This window comes from Myotis lucifugus, unplaced genomic scaffold (genome assembly GCF_000147115.1).
Source record: "Myotis lucifugus unplaced genomic scaffold, Myoluc2.0 scaffold_71, whole genome shotgun sequence".
In the NCBI taxonomy this organism is placed as follows: Eukaryota; Metazoa; Chordata; class Mammalia; order Chiroptera; family Vespertilionidae; genus Myotis; species Myotis lucifugus.
This window is the reverse complement of record NW_005871119.1, coordinates 1,373,253-1,382,698: the sequence shown is the minus strand read 5'-3', so window position 1 is coordinate 1,382,698 and position 9,446 is coordinate 1,373,253.

Below are 9,446 nucleotides of genomic sequence, written 5' to 3'. Positions count from 1 at the left end.
TACATACACACAAAGAGATGTAGTACATTTTCTATTTAGAATTAGTTTATTGGACAACCTAATTAATACAAAAAGACAGCTTTGGACATTGTCAAGTAGAACCAATTCTCAATGAGAGAATAGATTTTTCTCTATGAAAAAAAGTTCCTGAAATGTAATGTTTTCCAAAAGTTTGTTTTCAAATAAACATATTCAGATGAGAACAACTTAGTTGTAAATATTTCTAAGAGAATTATAAAAATGGTTAAGATTCTCATATAATTTTATTTACAAAATCTTTCCAGGAAAATATCCTATGACACAAACAAATTCAAGTATTACCAATTTATGGAATAGTCTGTACTTGGTGGGGCTCTGACAGAAAACAACTTTTCTTCAACTCGGCCCTTCAAATTATCTCTTGGATCTCCCTTCTGCACCCATGAGTTATATTGCAGGCAGATCCCATAGCTTTTCCATTCACTTGCAGTCCATTTTCTGGTATTAAGAAAACCATTCCAAGTTTATATCCACTCACTAGCTAGCTGCCTCTGGCAACTCCTGGATGGGAAAGAGGAGAGACAGGAGGGGTCTGAGGTGACTGGTGCTATTGTTTCAAGCAGATGTCCAGATGCTAATTTTTTTCTCATGAGATCTTTCAGAGGGTCCTTCAGATGCTGTCCTCTTCCAGGTCACAGGCTGCACTCTTAGACTGTTTGCTTTTTGTTTTTTGTTGTATGTTTTGTTTTTGTTTTTTTTTTTTGGCTGTTGCTTACTCCTGCTCTGAATAGTGTAAACTTTTTCTGCCAGGGTTGCCCCCAGCAACCTGCACCTGGCAGTGCTCTAGGAAAGCATTCTTTCAAGATCTCTCTAGCCCAGCCCACTTTCATCAGATCTGCCTAGCTCGTGGGAACATTCTGGGGTAACATGCCATCTGCAATGCAGCCCTTTGCCTTGCTTTGCCATTAGGGGCAGCTGCAGCCCGCCTCTGGACCATAGGCTACTGCAGACCAGTGACAAGCACCAGACCTCCAAATTCTGGGGCACAAGATTAGATACTTCCCAAAGTTTTCAAGAGCTTTCTCTTAAGGCCACTTATAAGCCCAAAAAGGGGCTAACATAAACCTTACTTTATCCAGGTAGTGAACTGCTGCCTTTTTTGTAGACAACCTCCATACAATCTCCATAGTAGTACTCCTGAAGCACCCAGTCTTTGGGCTTGAGTGGGGGTGATAAGCACAGACCTTCCTACCAAGACTATACCTTTCTTATAAGAAATCCTTCCCTTCTCTCTCACCTCCATCTCAGACCTTTTCTTTTGATTAAACTGGATGTGAATGACAAGCCGCAGAACCTCTCACCATCTCTTGGCAAGTTCTGCATGGATAGTATAGCACCACTCGCAAAAATGCTTAGATGTTTGGCACCATTTACTTTTGCTTGCAGCCTTAGCCAGGACCATAGACTATGGGACATCCCCATTAAACACATGTCTACAATAACTTGAGGAAACCATTATATTTGGGGTAATAAAAATATTCCTTAAATAATTATCATTGATTTGTCAATACTTGTTGCATCCATAGCATGGTCTGAAGCAGACTCTCTTTTCATTATGTTATGAGGAGAAGCTTCTGTCTGTTATTTAGGAATAAAGTTTTATCATGCTTTGGAGATTTCTTATGAGACTTCTGTATTTGGGGCTCATTATGATCTGAATGTTTTTGTCCCCTAAAATTCACATGTTGAAGATTTAACCCACAGTGTAGCTGTATGTGGCGTGTGTAAGGAAGTAAATGAAATCATAAATATAGACCTCTGATCTGATAAGAGTCATATTCTTATAAAAATTTACCAGAGAGCTTGCTTACTCTCTCTCCCTCCTTGTGTGCACATAAGAAGAGGTTGTGTGACCATACAGTGAGATGGTGACTGCCTACAAGACAAGATGAGCGGGCTCAGAATGAAACCTACCAGGATGACACCTTGACCTTGGATTTTCCAGCTTCTAGAACTGTGAGAAACAAATTTCTGTGATTTAAGCCACCCAGTCTGTAGTATTTTGTTATATATGGCAGTCCTAGAAGGCTAAGCCAGGCTAATTCACAGCTCCACTTGCCCATTCATATTTTCTCTCAACAATCATGTTTTCTGGATCACTAGATTAAGAGGGCTTCATCTTTGATGATACATTATCTATTAAAAAAATACATGCTACAGCAAAAGGATCAAATACCAAACAGTCATTTCAACAAGTAAGTTACCTGCTGTTTAATCTAACTTTGCTAGCAGCATATGAGAATACAGATTTAATTTGGGAGCAGAGAAATAGAGGAAGGATAGATGAGGGCCTCCATTAGGCATTGTGAACCATCTTTGTGTGAACTGAAAAAGGCAACCTTCCTTAAGTTAAAAAAAAGTTAATTTGTTATTGTACAACCAGACCCATGGCATATAATCTAGGGAAAATAAGAATGTCGGCAGCTGTCTCCCTTGGCCATGTAGGGGGCTCTGGCTAAGGGAGGTGATGAGTGGTTATCTCATGTCATTATTTTTCTTCATCAAAATCAGTCCCACTTATGTGTCATCATACGATGATGATTCTAAAGACTCTATCAAAAGAGAATCTTCTCTACTGCTCATCGAAAATATGATTTGTTCTTTCTGGTTACTCAATGCCAAATCAATTCTGGTTCAAGACCAAAGCTAATATTAGAAGAAAAAAAGCTTTCAAGTCTTTGTTTACTTTAAAAGAACAAAATCTACCCTAGGAATAGTGGAAAGTGTAATCCTTCTTCCCACAGGGGTGTGGTAGGGGGTGTTATATGAAGCCAGGCCTGAGGGGGAAAAAAGACAAAGAAAGGGTTTTCCCCCCCATTTTCAAACTAGCCATCTATGACTTAAAAATAAAAGTAATAAAAAAATGTCTTAGGGAATATTTCACTTCCCTTCTTCAAATATCTTTGAGAGTTCACTTTCTGTTCAAAATGTGAAAGGGACATAATTATTTCCATGTCTGACTAATATGCGCTTGTTTGTGAAGGGCCATAATCCCATAACCCATGTGGATCATGGTCTTGGTGTGTATTGAAAGTAAAAAATGAGGGCTGTTTTCATCCTGGCTCCTCTGCTGACTGAGTCACCATGTCCTTGAGCAAGTTATTTCCTCTCTGTGTACTCACTTTTAAAAACAGAGAGATAATAGTGTTCCTGACCTCTTTACCTCACTGGGATGTTGTCAGCATTAACAAGCAATATTTTTAGAGTAGAAAGGAAGAAAATTGCTTAAATTTTAAAATACTTTCCCTCCCATAGATCTATTTTGTACATCTTAAAATTTATGAATGGATCACAGTGGACAAAAAGGACCTAGAATATACACAAAGGCAAGGTTATAGTTGACTTTGTGGGACAAATCTTTGGACTTTTTTCAGTTTACTTATGAAAAAGACAAAGACCAATGACATTTATTTATTTGGGGGCATTTTTACAGAAAGTATGTTACCAAATATTAAAATCAGAGGATGAACTAATAAGAAAAATTTACCACATTATAGTAGAAATAATACTGAGCTGGGAGTTAGGGGGGAAATATCTAGATTCTAGATCTTGATTACTAACCTGCTTAAGTCAACTTAGCTTCTCTAAGCCTCCATTTATTCATCTGAGAAATGAGAGCATATGATAATAGTTATCAGGTCTAAAGTACTAAATTAAACAAGATTTCAATGAAATAATATATGTAAACATTACTTAAAGTTATAAAACACTGCAAATGCTAGGTTTTGTTGCTACGGCTAAGCCAACCAGCAAGTCTCTCTAGTCACCATGGCGTCACTTCATCTGCTTCAAGGATACTGGTTACACCAATTTTCTTGGATATGAAAACAGTGCCAGCATGTTCCACATAATTAGAGTTCCCACCCAGCTATTTTTCACTTTGACAGGGGAAAAAAGGACAGGAAGGGTTGTATTCCGTGGTTAGGCCATTCTTTGATTCAAAAGTGAAATGAAAACTTTGAAGCAGAGGTGAAGGGTCTGTGCTGATTAGGGAATGAACTGTCTCTTTGCAAGGAGCCTTAGGTTTCCCTACTCCAGGGAGACACAAAGAAACAGTCAACTTTCTAGAGAATAAAGTTTGGAGTGTTGCCAACCTAGTCAAGAGCTGAGGAAAGGTTTGTAGAAGAAGGCTATCAACATTTCAAACATTGGATGGTGAGAAAGCAGTTTATCTAGATGACATATAAGGTCTGCTCCAATCCTGAGCTCAATCAATCTATGAATCAGAAAACTGTATAAATAAATAAATAAATAAATAAATAAATAAATAAATAAATAAGGAAACACATAGAGTCTCCTTGATTACTTTGTCCCCTGTTTGAGACTCAACCATTCTGAGTCATCTCAGAAAATGACCTATATTTTTAGCTTGCCAGAGTTTGTCAGCCTTCCTTAGTCACTCCAGGACATCCTTATAATTCTTCCTTTTTTATAGTCCCTTCCTCCCAATTTGTACTTAATGATTTCTTTTCTTATGCCATTGTCTGTTAGTCCCTCAGGGCCTGTCTTTACAACCAGTTTGTAAAGTCTGTGGGTGTAGGAATCATGCTTCTGGCTTTTCTTGTCTCTTTGTAATCTTAATTCCCTGAAAGTTATACTTGGTGGAGTCAGCCATTCCAGGGGAGCTCTGTGTATGCTTTTGCCTTCATTTCACTGTCCCTTGAACATCACTCCCCATGACTGAAAGCCACAGCATTTCCTTCCCATTCTTTGCTCTGCATTTATCCTCCTCCTGACTCTGCTCTTTGTTTTCAGACACCTAAGTAATATCCACAGACCATGTGCAAAAATGCCTTCTGGGAAGGGATCCCTGAGGTGCTGGCCAAGGTGTGCCTATGTGCTATAGAAAGACTAAAAGAGTACTCAGTGTGGGGAAAATTTTGCAACAACCACTCCACAGTGAAAAGTAAATATTGGCAGCAGGTATTAGAGGTGAGGAAAAAAGAGAGACTCATTTCTTAAAATTGAATATCAAGTGACAACTATGCATTATTTTAGCTGTGGAGTGATTCCAGAAGCAAACAGAGAACTTTTAGAAGTTAGGATTTTAATCCCCTACTTTTGCCTCACCAGTTTCTACATTTGCTTTAAACTCTTCAGAGTAGAAGAGATCAATAGGTTCAAAGAACATTCCGTAAGGATGGGAGGGTGAAAAGAAAGGAGGAGCAGAAAAAAAGGAAAGATCAGACACTGTTCAGAACACTATGTATATCTTTCTTTCCACTGGGGCCAGGAAAATGATTGCTGAAACACCATAAAAAAACACACACAATAATTTGAGCCTCTTGAGTGGAATATGGTGGATTATTTCATCAGCTTTGTGTACCAGTTACTGAGTCAAGGATGTTGGAACCCAGAGCTAAGGACTAATTGATAGACTAATGGCCCCAGATGTTCACAACTCCCTGTATCTATGTGTTCATTTGCACATCCTCCCTTTACTAGGTGAAGTATATTTTCCCACCTCTTACATTTTGGCTGCCTTTGTGACTTGCTTTGACCAATAAAATACCATAGAGGTAACAGCATGCTAGGTTTCAAGAGCCCTTGAATGTTTTCCCTATCTTCTTGGAATTTTCCTAGAGGTATAAGAATAAGTCTGGGCTAGCCTGCTGGATTTGAGAAAACACAGCCAGTCTTCCATATCAACCAATCTAACAGCCAGACAAGTGAGCGAGACATTCTTAAAACATCCTGTTTCTAACCAACCCAACAACAGACATAAGATGCACTAGTGAATTTTGCAGAACTAAGCAGAGATCAGCTTAGGAGGGCCCAAAAATACCTAGCTAGCCCATAGATTCACGAGCAATAGTAATGCAGCAAAAGAGAACTGATACAGAGTCATTCAATCAATTATTTGGCCAGGCATTATTTTAAATATATTTTATTGATTTTTCACAGAGAGGAAAGGAGAAGGATAGAGAGTTAGAAATATCGATGAGAGAGAAACATCAATCAGCTGCCTCCTGCACACCTCCTACTGGGGATGTGCCCACAACCAAGGTACATGCCCTTGGCCGGAATCGAACCTGGGACCTATCAGTCTGCAGGCCGACGCTCTATCCACTGAGCCAAACCGGTTAGGGCATGGCCAGGCATTTTGACTACGACGAGAGGCATGTACATAAATCTGGAGCCTGAGTCAGTAGCTTTCAGAGTTTATACTCCTACGTGGGCTATTTGGAATCCAGAGTGAGTTATTCCAAAAGCAGTTTCAAAGTTCCAGGGAACATTTTTAATAACAATAATCTTAGAAGCTAGTTTTGAAGATATTACTTCAAAACTAATATCTCTTCTAGTTTCCACAAACATGAGATGCTGTTATGCTGGTTTTATGGAGAAGAAGCTGTGGGTAAAAAAGTTAGTTAGATACCTTGATTGAGTCTGACACCAAAGCTCAGGTTATGACCACTGAACAACAGTGTTGCATTAGGAAGTGATGGTATCACAGCTGGCAACCAAGGACCAAGGAGTGAAACATCTCCCCTATCTGCAGTGGAAATGGGGCTTGGGGTAACTGTCCAGGCTTTTTCAGAGGAAAAGGAGGCAAGGGGGGCAGCTGGAGAGAAGGCAGCTGCATAACACCTGTCAGATGTTACTGCAGCAATAAACAAGCCCAGCAAGTCCTGCTTCTTGAGAACATTTATCTCCATGGTGAAATAAAGCAAAGCTGGGCAAAAGTCAGCCACAACCTGGGAGGAAGGAGAGCTCAGGGTCACAGAGGCTTAGCAGCTTGCTCTCTGCTCTTGCCTTTGACTCATCAATCCAGAGGAGCTCAGCAATTGCTTGCTAATAACTTTCCAGTCTTCTTTATAGGCAACAGAAGAGGAGGCCAAAGCCAGGGGGACCTCATTTATTGTAAAGTTTTTGGACTTTATAGGGATGTTTCAGTCTCCCCTGTGAATGTGGCAAAATATCTTCACCCATTCTATACATGATTACCCTACCCCAGCCTCATGAAAATTACCACATTGAGTGCTCTGAAAATATCCTGTTTTCAAGAATAAAGTTATACATTAATCTCTTTATACAGAATTAATAATAATTAATTTCACTCTCACAGCAGCTATCATGTAGGTATTAGTATACCACTATACAGATGAAAAAAATGAAGTGTTTTGAGAGAGGGTAAGCAATTTGTCAAAAATCACAAAGCTTGGTGATGACCAGAACCTGTACTTTCAACCATTCTTCATTGCCTATCATGACCAGTATATTAATATAACTTTATTTTTTTATTTTAGTATACCAGTAAATATTATGCATATCAGAGTCAAGGATAAGACTCAATTTGAACTCTTGCCTATTTTCTCTTTGACTAACAACTTAGAAGTGTAGCACTGAAGATAGAATCCAAAGCTGTCAGCACCCTAACAGATGCCCTGTGCATCTTAAGAATTTTTCCCTTCCAGTGTTACCACACTTCCAGATTCCTTACAACAAATTTTCAACTCTGCTAAAACTCAGTAGCAAAGCCATTAGACTTTTCTTTTGGTATTTATACTTTTCAAATGAACACTCAAGACAGAGCTTCTAGTTTCTGAATCAACTCTACCAGCATTTCTCTGCACTATATTGGAGGACTGGGGTATGTACCCACTCAAATAGCCTTTCTTGTTTGGGACACAGAAATAAGTATGGTACCTTTAGCTAAAGAATGTAGGTGGGGGTGGAGCACAGTTAAGAGACTGAGCATGCTCCATGAGTTTTTTCTTAAACTCAATTAAATGTGATAAAACCACATGATTATATCAACAGAAGCAGAAAAAAAACATTTGATAAAATCCAGCACCCATCCTATATAATAAAAGGGTAGTATGAAAACTGTCCCCTCGACAGGGAGTTCTCTGGGAGTTTGACCCGGGGGCAGGGCCGGCCAGGGGAAGGGAGGGAGTACCCAGCTGGCAACTGGCAGCCACTAGGGACCCTACCAGTACACAAATTTCATGCACTGGGCCTCTTGTTTATAATAAAAACTCTCAACAAAGTGGAAACAGGGGAATATACCTCAACATAATAAAGTCCATATAAAACAAACTTACTACCAACATCTTACTCAATGGGCAAAAACTATAAGTGTTCCCCTTAAGATCAGGAACAAGACAGGAATGTCTGCTTTCACCATTCTTATTCAACATAGTACTGAAAGTCCTGGCCACAGCAATCAGACAAGAAGAAAAAATAAAAAGCATCCAAATTGGGAAGGGAAAAAGTAAAACTGTCATTTGCACATGACATGATACCTATAGAGAGAGAACCCTAAAGATAAAAAAAAAAAAACTAGAACTGATAAACGAATTCAGTAAAGTAGCAGGATACAAAATAAATGTCTAGAAATCAGTTGCATTTATACACAACAATAATGAACTGTCAGAAGGGAAAAGTAAGGAAACAATTCCATTTACAAATGCATAAAAAAGTAAAATTCTTAGGAATAAATTCAACCAAGGATGTAAAAGACCTGTACTCAGTAAATTATAAGACACTGAAGAAAGAAATTGAAGAAGATATAAATAAGTTGACACACATACTGTTCTCATAAATAGAAAGAATTAACATAATTACAATGCGTATACTACTCAAAGCAATCTATAGGTTAAATGCAATTCCAATCAAGATACCAGTAGCATATTTCACAGAACTGGAACAAATATTCCAAAAATTTATATGGAACCACAAAAGACCCCGAATAGCCACAGCAATCTTGAGAAAGAAGAACAAAGTTGGAGGAACCACACTATCTGATATCAAACATTATTGCAAGGCCATAGAAATCAAAACAGCATGTTACTGGCATAAAAACAGATATATAGATCGATGGAACAAAATAGCACAGAAATGAACTCATGCCTTTATGATAAATTAATATTTGACTAAAGATGAAAGAAAATACAATGGGCTAGAGATAGTCTATTCAATAAGTAGACTATCTCTTTATTTAACAGAATATTGGACAGATAGGTGCATAAAATGAAACTAGACAACCTCCTTACACAATATATAAGAATAAGCTAAAAATGAATTAAAGACTTAAATGTTATACTTGAATCCCTAAAAATCCTAGAAGAAAGCATAGGCAATAAAATCTCAGACATTTTTATAGCAATATTTTTTTCTGATATATCTCCTCAGGTAAGGGAAAACAGAAGAAAAAAGTAAATAAATGTGACTACATCAAATTAAAAGTTTTTGCACAGAAAAGGAAACCATCAACAAAATGAAAATAGGAGAATATATTCACCAATGATGTATCTGATAAGGGGTTAATACCCAAAATTTATAAAGAACCTATACAACTCAACACCAAAAAGAAGAAGAAGAGGGAGCAGGAGGAGGGGGAGGGGGAGGGGGAGGGGGAGGAGGAGGAGGAGAAGGAGGAGGATGTAGGAGGAGGAGGAGGAGGA